The sequence below is a fragment of the Solenopsis invicta genome, chromosome 12 (genome assembly GCF_016802725.1).
Source record: "Solenopsis invicta isolate M01_SB chromosome 12, UNIL_Sinv_3.0, whole genome shotgun sequence".
In the NCBI taxonomy this organism is placed as follows: Eukaryota; Metazoa; Arthropoda; class Insecta; order Hymenoptera; family Formicidae; genus Solenopsis; species Solenopsis invicta.
In genome coordinates this window covers 17,442,941-17,455,052 of record NC_052675.1, presented here as the reverse complement: position 1 = coordinate 17,455,052, position 12,112 = coordinate 17,442,941, and the positions used below count along the sequence as shown (strand labels likewise).

Sequence of the window (12,112 nt, the reverse complement as noted above, 5' to 3'; positions counted from 1 at the left end):
GGATATCGTGCGGGTGAGTGGCAGAAGTGTCCGAATTCTACCTCTACGGCGAGCCGATGTTTCGACGCATTAATCCACTGGATGCCGTCGGCCGTCGGCCGTCGGAAACGGACTCGTATACCACCGTTCGTGTCGACACGATGGAAATTTCGCGAAAGCGGATTTTGTCGCCAGCCTCCGATTCGTGTTTCGCTTCTCTCGCATATATATATATTTCGCGTTGATCGCTCGTGAGTGTCATCGGCATCGATGAAAGTGCCGACGGATTGCCGCGGCTCGTCGAGGCAGGTTATGCGACGTACTATTTGCATTGCGAACGGTACGCACGTCCGCTATGACCTTTTATGACGCCGGTTGAAAGTGCGTGATGGTATTGTGATGGCGAATCCGCGGATGATCGTGACGAGTGATTCGCGCTGTGCTTTCGCTCGAAGTGAAGGTTAAACCTCTGTGGTCCAATGTTGTTTTCGTAACTTTTCTAGTCTAACCGTCGCTGGTATCCGACAGTGTTTTTGAAAGGGTTTCTGGTGCTCTAAAAAATCTGAAAAAATTCTGGTACGTTCTTACAACATTCCAGAATACGATTTCACAATCGTTTGTCCCGAAACGTTTGTCATTTTCTTTGTGCGCATTCCAATTTAAGGCAGAATAATGCAAAATTGGATATTCGTCTGAGTCTTCAAATCCTCGGTTGGATCACGGTGGGATAACGTCGGCATAATTTCGCATTTTGAGGTGTCGATCGCGCTCTGTACGTCCACTCGCGAATGACTGAAAGATGACATTTAGCATAAGATCGTGTCTCAAGTGGAAATTGAAGTTACCAAAGTGACATTGGTTCGAATATCTCGTTGCATTGGAATACGATAAACAATTGCGGAGAGTATCGTATGAGACACTGTAAAATAACCGGGTGATCGTCGCGAAAGTGACTAATGTTTGTGCGAGCATTTGTGTGTGATCGTGATCAATTGTGGATTAGCAAGAAAAAGAAACAAAGCGGCAGCCAGGTGCAGGACGGATCCGAGGTTCAGTGGAAAAACAGTTGCGGCGCATCGACTGGTAAGTTTATTTATTTTCGTAGGTTCCTCTGAAAATAATGGTCAACTATTATTTTTAGGAAAATAATGTATAAAAAGATGTGTTATTTATATACGTGAATGCGTGTTAGAAATATTGCCAGATTATTAAGTAGAAATAAAGTATAAAGCGAAGTTGATAAAATAACAAAATGTATCATAAGTCCACCGTGAGCATTTTCAAATTTATTTAAAAAATATATTCTGAATTCTAATAATTTATTATTTTAATTAAGAGAATATTAAGTTAAATAAAAAATTCGATTTGCTTGTTCTGATTTTTCTTCGATAATATTTTTCGAAAGAATATAAATTCTCTTGTTCTAAGTATATGATGACGAGTTTTTTTTTTAAATTTGTGATGATTATATTTTAAAATAATTAACAAGAAAATATTTTTTATTAAAGATAATTGCTAAAAGAAAAAGAACGAATTAAGTAATTCTGTTGTTAGCAGTAGAATTGATATTTTTCTACGTGTGCAAATTAGAATTATTTTATTCTCAATGAATAAAAATATTTTTAAAAGGTTTAGAGAAGAAAAAAATTAAATTAATAAAATTAATAATTAAAAGTGTACGAATCACACATATTCTTCAAAGAAATTATGAGAAATCGGAAGAAATGTTTTTCGAACATTACTAAAAATTGATTCATGAATTTAATATTTAATTTATAAGTAAATAATACAATAAACCGATAGATAATGCAATGAGTTTAAAATTACCTAGATAAAATTTGATCATTATTTTCTGAACAATCTAGTATTAAATCTCGACAATATTTGAGATTTAGTTAATTAATTTCTCTTTGCTCTCCTTTGAATTTATATGCCATACATCATTTCTTTAAATGAATTCACCGCTGCAAAATATAAATCGGTTTACAACATTTATTCATTCTCTATTTCTTTCAAATTTCGCTTCGTGCCGCGAATTACAGGTCGCCCAAGACGATTACGATTCGCGAATATTCGAAGGTTGATGTCGCTTTGAGAAATACCTTCCTATCCGAGGGAAATAAAAGCGTCCCCGCGAATTGCGAAATCGAATTTATCATACCGCGAACCTCTTGACGCGCCTTTTGCCGCGAGATGCCGCCACGCGACCAGCGCGCGCGCCGGAGTAACCGCGGTCGTCGGCTGCGCCAATCGGCTTGCCGCGTTTCCGTCGGCGCCGACCGCGCACGCTGGCGCTTGCTCGCGGCCGCGCCGCGACAGTCTCGCGACGAGATGTCCTCCGCGGTGGAGATCGCCGGAGCAGCTCCGCGCCCCTCTTGCCCCGCGACAAGGGACTGTCGTCGTCGTCGTCGTCTGGCGAGCGCACCGTCGTCGGCACGCGCCCGCCTCGCCGCGGCGTCCGCGCGATTCGCCGATGGGTCGCTGGCCGCGCTCATAATTCGATAAGAGCGAAAACGGCGTGAAAGGGGAGGGAAAGACTGCTGCACGCCAGCAACGCGGGAGCGGCGCGCCCGAATTAACGCGGCCTCGGCCGTCCTCCCCGACAAGGTCGGCAGCTGTGGAGCTGTGTGGAAGCTGTGCTGCACGAACAGACACGACGCAACCCGATCCGACGCGACGCGATCACGTGGCCGTCCGTTCGTCCCTCCGACCGGCCGTGTTTACTTTCGTAACGTTCGATCCTCTCGTATGCGCCTTGTCGCGAACGCCGAATTGACGAACAGTGCGACACGACGACGACGACGACGACGACGACGTCGGCGCGCTCATCTCGCGCGCTCGGGATGCGACGCCGCAGTGGTGTGTCTCCTTGGAACCCGGATGCTGCGTGTCCACGTCGAGAAGGCAGGTAGATACGGTGCGACGCGGTTATCGCCGATCGACGACGGTCCGCTGCGACAAAGGTGAGTGTCACACAGCGTTGTGTCGACACATATTGTTTATCTCACGCGGCTGAGATTACGTCAGGTTGGCTCACGTGACAGCTGATGGCGAGAAATTGCCGCGTTCGAGAGAGAGAGAGCGAGCGAGAGAGAAAGGTTCGAGAATTATCGAGACCTATTTTTCGTCGAAGCTAAATGTCCAGTTGCACTCATATGAGGTTTACTTTAATAAACGATTTATGATTCGCGTCTGATAAAAGTCTACTTGTTTTTATATATATATATATATATATACCATATTTATTTTAACGCACATTTTTTTACGTGTATATGCATTCCGATAATAAATAATCCGTACGTAATAGCTAAACAAATTTTTTTGTATCGTGTATGTATTTTTTGTGTTCACATTTTGATAATACATAATATGTATGATATATAAATGTGTACATTTGATGACAAATAATTCTGGTAATTTAACATATTTTTTTACGTACGTGTACTCGCCGCACAAATTGCAAATAGGAATTTCTGTCTTTGAATTCTGATGCGAATTGCAGTTCGTCTGAAGTGGACTTGACACCGATGATGTCAACCTAATCCTGAATATTGAATTTGTGAACAGAGCGTGTGTGTACACTGCACGAATAAAGATGTCGTAGGACGACATGGTGTGTAGATCGCAATGAGAGAGTAATATCTCAATTATTTCATCTTTACTGGCCAATTTTAGCTTGCGTGCGCAGTGACAAGCAATTGAGCTATATCTTTCCCTCTCTCTCTCTCCACCTCTTTTTCATGAAGATTTTAAACTGGTATTAAACGCTCGCGTGCACTCTCGGCTGTACCGTATTGTTTCCTCGGATTATGATACTGTAGGAAAGTTAATACGCCGAAATTACACGATTCATTTCGCTTAGTGAGACGCACACGCGAAAACTACCTCGCGCATTTTGCACTAATGCGCAGCGCGCCGGCTAAATGAGATTGTAGGAATAAGTTCGCGAATATGTTGCAATTCGTCGCTTATTAAAACCCGCGTGGAGCACTACCGCTCCGAAATTCCAAGGTTGTAATTTGCCACGTTTTCGTCCGTGCAAGCGCATCCGGACACGGATTACTTTTCCCATGTCAAACTTTGCGCGTTCACGCAAACGCGCAAAATCGCCGTGCATTTTGCAATTTGTTAATTTTGAATTTGCACGGTCAACTTTAACGAGCGCGAGCTGCATTTTGAAGTTGACACTATTACTATTACATGTTTAATAGCCAATTTGTTGCGTATTAATATTATTATTATAATAGCTATTTTATGCACAACGATAAATTAAATTGTTGCTTAATTAGAAGTTTTAGCATGAAATTTCAAACGGGAGCTTATTCTGCTTTCAAATTATTTGATATCGCTGGTTTTTTTGTTTTTTTTTTTGTTTTTTTTAAGTAAATAAGAAAAAACATTGCGACAAGAGTTTCATAAGAACGTTTTTTACAAAAATATTTTTAAGTTTTTTTAAATATTAAAAAAGCTTTTGTTAAATTTGAGAGATAAGTTGTTGGTTAAAAGTACGCACATCGATCTCTATTTAAAACAGAAACTTGTCTTTTTAAGAAAATGATATTCCGGATTAAATTGCAAATTAACTTCGTTAAACTGCATAAACTTTATCAATTTAATTGCGAGTTACTGCAACAAATGGGGATGACAAAAGAAAAACTTGAATGACGCAGTGAGATGACTTTTAATGAAAGCGGCATTCGGATTCTTAAATTACGCGTCTATCGGCAGTAAAAAGTTTGAAATTCATATTTATCACATTAATCTTTTTCTCAAACTCGGGGAATAAACTGAAAAGGTTAAAAGCTCTTAAACCGAGTTGAAAGTTTGTAAACCCGATTCTTATTTAAGATAGAAAATTATATCGTCGTTTTGAAAAGAAGCTAAAAGTGCAGCTGTAATTTTTTACGCGCGACACAGAATATTTAAAAGTCATCGTGAAATTAATTTGCGAGTTGTTGCAGTAATAGAAAGTCACCCGCAGCAAACGGAAAATTTAACGGAGGCAAATAACTCTTGATGACAGCGGCGATCTGAATTTTTAACAGTCACGGGGTCTATCGGTCGTATAAAATCTGAAATTCGAAACGAAATCGCCGTGATGCTATTGTGCAAAAAAACAATGCAGAAACCCCTGTGTGCACGGTGACCTAAATGCGCGACGGTACGCTTTTAATCCGCGGAGACGAAGCGTGCGCATCGATAAAGGGTGCGGGAACAGAACGGGGACGAATAGCGTGCTCCGCACGCCTTTTTTTCTTCCCTGCGAAAAAAAATTATTCTCGCTTCATCGCTAAGAGAGTGGGTCTTACCCTCCTTATTCATTCCGCGAGTAGTTTCCCTTGTTTATTCGAGAGAGAGAGAGAGAGAGACTCGCAGACTCGAAATAATGTCCGACAGCGTGCGGAACTTCGCTCCTCTAGAAGCACTCAACGAGAAAGTTTAAGCATATAAAACACAAGCTCCTACGAGATAAATATGTGTTTTTTGTGAAAAAAAACGTTATTTTTAACTTAAAAGTACACAAAATTATAATGATACATTTCTTTTCTTTCTACTTTTACGACAGAATTCTGTCTTTCATTCATTTGCGTCTACGAAATTAAATAGATTATTAATTAATAAAAGTTGATTTAAATCTTTATATGATAAAAATCTAAATATAATTAAAAATATATTAAACTGCATTAAGGAGAGAGGAAAATTTTAGAAATTTTTTAAAAGAATGCAATAACTCGTAAATGAAATTTGGTTTGTTTTGTAGTACGAAGTCCATGTTTTAATGTGTATGTGGAAAAAAATGACCTCGATATCTCCATTTTTGTACCTTTTAAAACTGACGCAAAAAGGCTTCTAAAAAAAGAGGGATGGATTGGTTGACACAATTCCTGCAAAATGGTTGATCTAAAATCTAAAATTCAAAACGATTGTTAAAATATAAAATATTTTCTTCAGTCTCATTATCGGAAATTTTAAATTTTGAAAAATTAAAGAAATCATTGAATTAAAAAAAAGTCACATTTTGATGCTTTTTACGTTTTATTCTTTACGTCCAATTTTGGATTTACAAAAATTCCACGATGAGACGATAGATATTCATTTTACATGTATTTTGAATTTTTTTGAACCTTGATTGAAAATTGTTGAAGATGTCAATCAGGCTGTCAATCAGGCTGAAAAAAAGTGATTTTAAGAAAAAAGCAATTAACGTTTCTGTACAGGATAATATGTAGATGAAATATTTTTGACTTACGTTTATTCAGCGATTTCTGATCCATCATAAAGAACATTTTTAAAATGTGTATACTATATCTATTACAATAAAAATTCAAAAATTGATTTTTTGAAATATAAAGTATTTTCCCTTTAACTTTCAACTACACTAGAGTACATATGTATCCGATCGCATACAAATATTTCTCGTGTGGCACATTTATTTATTTAACTTGTTATTTCAAAAAAATATCCTAAAGTTAACATTGTCGAAAATTATAAGAAAAATCTTTAAAAAAAAGTATACTAAATTAGTATACTTAGTACATACTAAACTATAAAAGTAGTCTAACAGTAAATATTTTCTAGAACTCCAAGTAAAAGATACTTAAATAAGAATTATTTCTTTATTTTTCTATTTACATAAATATTTTAATTACAAATTTTTTACTTCACTGCAAGTGTTATAAGATAAGCTATTGGGACTTGTCGAGTAAATAATTTTTTTCTGCTAAATAAAATTTTTTTGTTGAAAGATATTGTTTCACAGTATACTCGGTATCAAAGGAAGATAATCAACCGGTCAATAGATAAATGATTAGAGAGATAATCGTGCACGTTTTGAACTCGATATTCAACCATGACGGTGAACAAAGCGTGAAAATGACCGGCACGTGTGCTTACGCATGCGTGTGTATTACACGCAACGCCACACGCTTTTTGCGTATTTGCATAAAACGAGATGAGTTCTCTGTACTAATGGGGCGCTGTAAATCTTCGCGATTATAACGCTGGTGCGTTGCCAGCGTTACCATTGTGCGCCACCGATTCGATACATTACGACAAATTCGATTCTCTATCATGCCGGCTGGCGGCAATTTGAATTTTGCAGCAAATCGTACTTTATTATGCTACGAGTCATTAGTTACATCCTACGTGGAGTGGTAATTAATGCCAGCATTATTCGATTGTGGCTTTCGCATGGCGGGTAAACAGAGAATTTCGATAAATTCCGAAACGCGAATACCGTCGCGCAAACGAAGCGAAATGTACATTTTGTAATTTTGTGCCTCTTATAAATTTTACGTTAAGAGAGTAGCGCTGAGAGTAATACCCGGAAAATTAAATATAAATGAAATTTAATTAAAAACGAATGAAAATTTATTTGAAATAACTTTAATAGTATTTTCCACAGTTTTTTCAAGAGACCAGATTATTTCGCGTGGACCATCGTTACAATAAAATACGGTATTTTACAGATGGAATGAGGAAAAAAAGAGGAATTACAGTGCTAGTGGATTTCTATATATTCGTGTTTACTCTTCTCATATTAGCACGTGCATTGCCCCGTTCGAAATTTTAATTTACATGCCTGGTTGTTTACGTAAATAACATTTTAATGGAATTTTGCGAGTGTTGGGATCAGTCGTATCCCATACAATATACATCGAGTTTTTCCTAGACGATCGAAGTACAGATTTGCTCATACCATTCGCGATATAATTGTTAGATTGCTCGTGTGCAAGAGCACTAAGTGTCTACTACCGGAACAATGGCGAGCGATCGCTTTCGTGACAAGTGACCGTGACAACGTCACGGTTATGGCCGTCCGCCCACCCGCCGGTCATTCGTAATGCATTGAAATCGCCGGTAAGATCGTCGCAACGACGATCACTATCGGGCACGTGGCTGTGATTAATCGTTTGTCTCTTGCTCCTGCTCGATTATACATGGAAGCTGTCCGTCCGAATGGAACGGACTACTGTGCCCCACGTTCGGTATTGTGTATGTCCGACCGCCTCTCCAATGTTCCATCGATCTCTTCGATTATTCCGAAATATAATACAATTACGAGTCGGTTCCTCGATTCCGTTACGACTGCGAATTGTACGATATTCATCCATTAGTGTATTGTGGGGGGGGGATCATTGTGCGACTGGGAATCCTCGTTTGTGTGTAAACCAGTTCCTGTAACCACATCTCTCCCTTTTTCAATTTTTCCATATTGTTTTTATACACCCGATATGATTGCAACATTGAATTTCACTGCGCGGTTCAAGTAACATGGAAACGCGATAGAAACTCCAATTGCCTGTATTTTCTATAAACAAAATTTTTCAGAATTGCAAGAAAATGGTGTATTATCGTATAACGATACTGAAGTGATTTCTATCGTACATTTATGTGTTATTAAATCATATATTTTTTTTAGTTAGAAAGATAATAGAAAAACTATTTTATTATTATTTTTTTCCAAGTAGATATATAATGTAAAAGTAGTGAGACGTTTTCTAACAATGTATAAAACGTACGAAGTTCGTTTTTTACTTCTCTGAATACTGTATTAGCGTTTTCTTTTACGGGAAAACGAACGGTTTAAGAATAGAACTCGAGAAAATTGCTCGACCGAAAGAATTAAACGTACCATGCAATATGTAACACCGGAATATTTTATGATAGCATCCTCTTGAGAATTTATGTTTTCAACTAATTAGAGGCTTGTTGGTCTTTGCAAGAGTGTTATCAGCATCGCGTTATTTTATTCACGCAGACTTGGCTTCCCTAGTGTATCATATGACACAAACTTTACCTGCAAGATGATCTTTTAATTACTTTTCCAGTGAATTATACGTAAATTTACGTTACGCTCAGGAGAAGAGTAAATTTTATCTATTCACAAGCATATTATAAAGCATGTATTGTAAAAAGTATAATCACATACACGTGTTAATTAATGTTCGGCATAATCTATAAACCAATTACGTCATTTGGACGCACACATATTTTTCTATAATTAATGTTTTTTACGAGAAATGTATTTAAATATTAATTACTAATATAATGCGATAAACAGTGTTATTAACGTACAGGAGTGTTTAAACCAGTTTGGTCTTTTTTTTCTTGCGTCTGTTTTTTTGCGATGTACAGCAAAACGCTGCGTAGGAAAAGTGGATCAATATTGTTTTCTTGTTTCCGTTGTCGACAACGAACTCGCTTCCGCGGCTGCTTCAACGTAATTTAATCAGGGATGCAATTCCGTCGAAGAGAACCGACAGACAAGGAAAGTTTGCCTCGACGGAGAATTACTTAATTACGAAACGGAACCGAGCTCTTCCCCTCCACTTTTCCGGGATAGCCCCCCCTCTCTCTCTCTCTCTCTCTCTCTGTCTCTCAGCTTTCTTCGTCATTTATTAAGTATGCGCAAGAAATCTCGCCGAATCATTTGCTAACGACGATGCTCTCGCGACCGGAAGCTATCGCCAGCGCGCGGCACATGGTTTGCGCGAGTATGACAAGAACAGACGGGCTGCCGCGATTCGTCGTTGTTATTCCTCGCAGATGTAGCACTTGACACTTTATCGTTTTAGTATAATTGATGCCATAACTCTCGCGGGCCATTACGACGTCGCGATTGAGGGAGCTGTGTCATGTTCTTGCGAAAGGTGAATTAATCTCACGGATAACACTAGTCGGCGACAAGATTTTCAGCGAGGATGGTTGTAACTTCTACAGTCGTACAGTACAAGATTCAGGAAATGAAATTTGATTACCGCGAGTAAGAAATTTCGCTCGTTTCTCCTTATCCCTTTAACGCACGGTTAAAAATTTTGTAAAAATAAAAATATAGTACATAAAATGAAATAGTATAAAAAGAAGGAACTAAAAAAATTATTACGTTATTACTGTGCGTTATGTTATATCGACGAAGCATGTCAAAAATAACTATTTTTTATTGAAAGGTGTTTTTTTTTTTCAATTTCCTTCAATTTATTTTCTCTCGCGAATACCCGGAAAGACTTTAAACAGCCTTGACCTTCGAGACTTTTCCAACTTTTATTCTCCGCACCGAGGGATTTGAGAGTTCCTTCATTCAATCACAGTTGACTTTACCGGTATCGGTCTGGCTGCCTTCACGTGCAATCGATATATAGAGGAGCTTTTCTCCTTTAGCGATTTCAATTTTGGTCGACTACCCTTCCGATTGCTGTCGCTGCCCCTCGGGCTATTCGAACGTTTAAATATGTAAAGAGGAAGCGGTACATTGTTAGAAATATGTTCGCCTTTATATGTTCGAACCGCCGCCGTACGCTTATATAGAGTTACATCGATTTCAAAACGTAGCCAGAGCCCCTAATCAAGTTCTAGATATTTGTGTAAGATACGCTCTTCGTCTCGTATTGTTCAATTTTGCCGATTTATACAGAGACGACAAGGGCTTTCATTGAATTTAAATTTATAATTCTCAAAAGACTCGTAGATTATATAAATATTTTTTTCTTATTTAATTTTTTACGTGACGATGTGAGTATTTACACATTTTCCGATTTATCTTATATGTAGAATTTGGTCTTTAAAAATTAGTAGAGAAAAAGGGAGTAATGTAGCATTCATTTTTATTGAATAACTTAATAATCAATATTTTATATTGAAACTTGATTAATTATATGTGTGTTGTTTAACAAATTCTAGATTTAAAGTTATGAAATAATAATTATTTAGTATATGACTTATTGACAACACTGCATAATGGGTCAACGAGAAAAAGTGGTAGTAATGTGGCTATTACAAAAATAAATTGTAAAAAATTAATTTTATTGAAAAAAGATAGTATTTTAATTGTTACAAAATTATATATTTTGAAATTTTTGTTTAGAATTTTCTTGTTTTTGGAAAAAATTAGAAATATTATTTTATCCTTGTTTAACATTAAACAACAACAAATATAAAATGATATTTTAATGTTTTTAAATGCAGTCGTTTAAAGTGACAATTGATTTATCAAAGAAATATTTCGATACGAAAATTTTGCCTAAAAAGTCATATTAATAAAATGTCATTGAATAATTTTGCATAACTCGAAACGTGTATAACCGAATAAAAATTTAAATAGCAAAAACCCTCGAGTATACACACACATGTTATAATACATGTGATAATATTCATATTCATGTTTAAAAATAATGAGGGACTATGCATAATTAAATGTTAAAATGTAAAAGTTTTGAAGAACTCAAAAGTAAAAATTTCTTATAATAATTATCAGCTATTGCGTATTGACATATTAGCGCTTACATAAGGGCGGTGGGCTACTAAAAAAATGATTCCATAAACAATCATTAGAATTCATCGCCTAATGACGATGTTAATAGAGATTGCTATGTCCACAGTAGCCGCAGTATCCTTTTTTCCTCTAATTATTACTAAAATGCCGTTTTAAGTTTGTATAAAATATGGATGATCGCGACGTCTAGTTGGTAAATGGAATCTCTAACTCGGCATCTCCTTCCGGTAAAACACGACGGGGTATTAACGCGAATGGGATACCCTTCGCTTGCCCGTGGAGTTTCGCGCGATACGGAGAGATACTCCGTGAAGAGCGCAAAGTATATCGATCGCGCAAGTAGTCTGTACGGTCGACGGAAAGTAATTAGAAGTTTATTGCGCGACTGTTGTTACGAAAAACTTTACCACTCGCGAGAGCGAGAGAGATTACGTTGGGATTCTTTCACTGTCGGGATCGCGTTTCCAGCATTTCCCGTATTAGTCTTAACTTCCCTTTTTCTTGATGACCGAATGAGGTGCTGGGCAGAACTCCATCGAGCTTTAAACTTCCGGCTATACATGTTCTGCCGTCTCTCGCGTGATTATGAGCTTAGCGCGAATAGCTTCTCGAGAAGGTATTAATTTATAAATACCTGCACAGATTTGTACATTTTTAAAATAAAACTGTACAACCAGAGCTAAATGGAAAGACAGACTAGAATGACTGCAAAGGTAAATTATCAAATTGTATGGGAAAATTATTGAAATGATACCGGAAGAAATATCTCGATGTATTTCGTTTGCGAACGCTTATATTATATTTATAACAATTGATTACAGAGCCATATTAGTGAAGTAAACAATTAATATATTTTTGAAA

At 37.3% G+C, this 12,112-nt stretch overlaps 1 protein-coding gene across 2 annotated transcripts in view; it reads left to right on the top strand.

Annotated features, from left to right (window-relative positions):
* The first annotated feature begins 19 nt into the window (after window positions 1-19).
* The window catches only part of LOC105195967 (beta-1,4-N-acetylgalactosaminyltransferase bre-4), a 143,207-nt gene continuing 131,114 nt past the window's right edge, over window positions 20-12,112 (top strand). Inside the window, exon 1 of one of the 2 annotated variants that reach the window (XM_011161639.3) lies at window positions 20-1,062. The gene's annotated coding sequence lies outside the window, so the exon portion shown is untranslated. Of the gene's footprint in view, window positions 1,063-2,309; window positions 2,943-12,112 lie in introns of those variants that run through there. The other variant, XM_011161640.3, reaches the window with a different exon arrangement.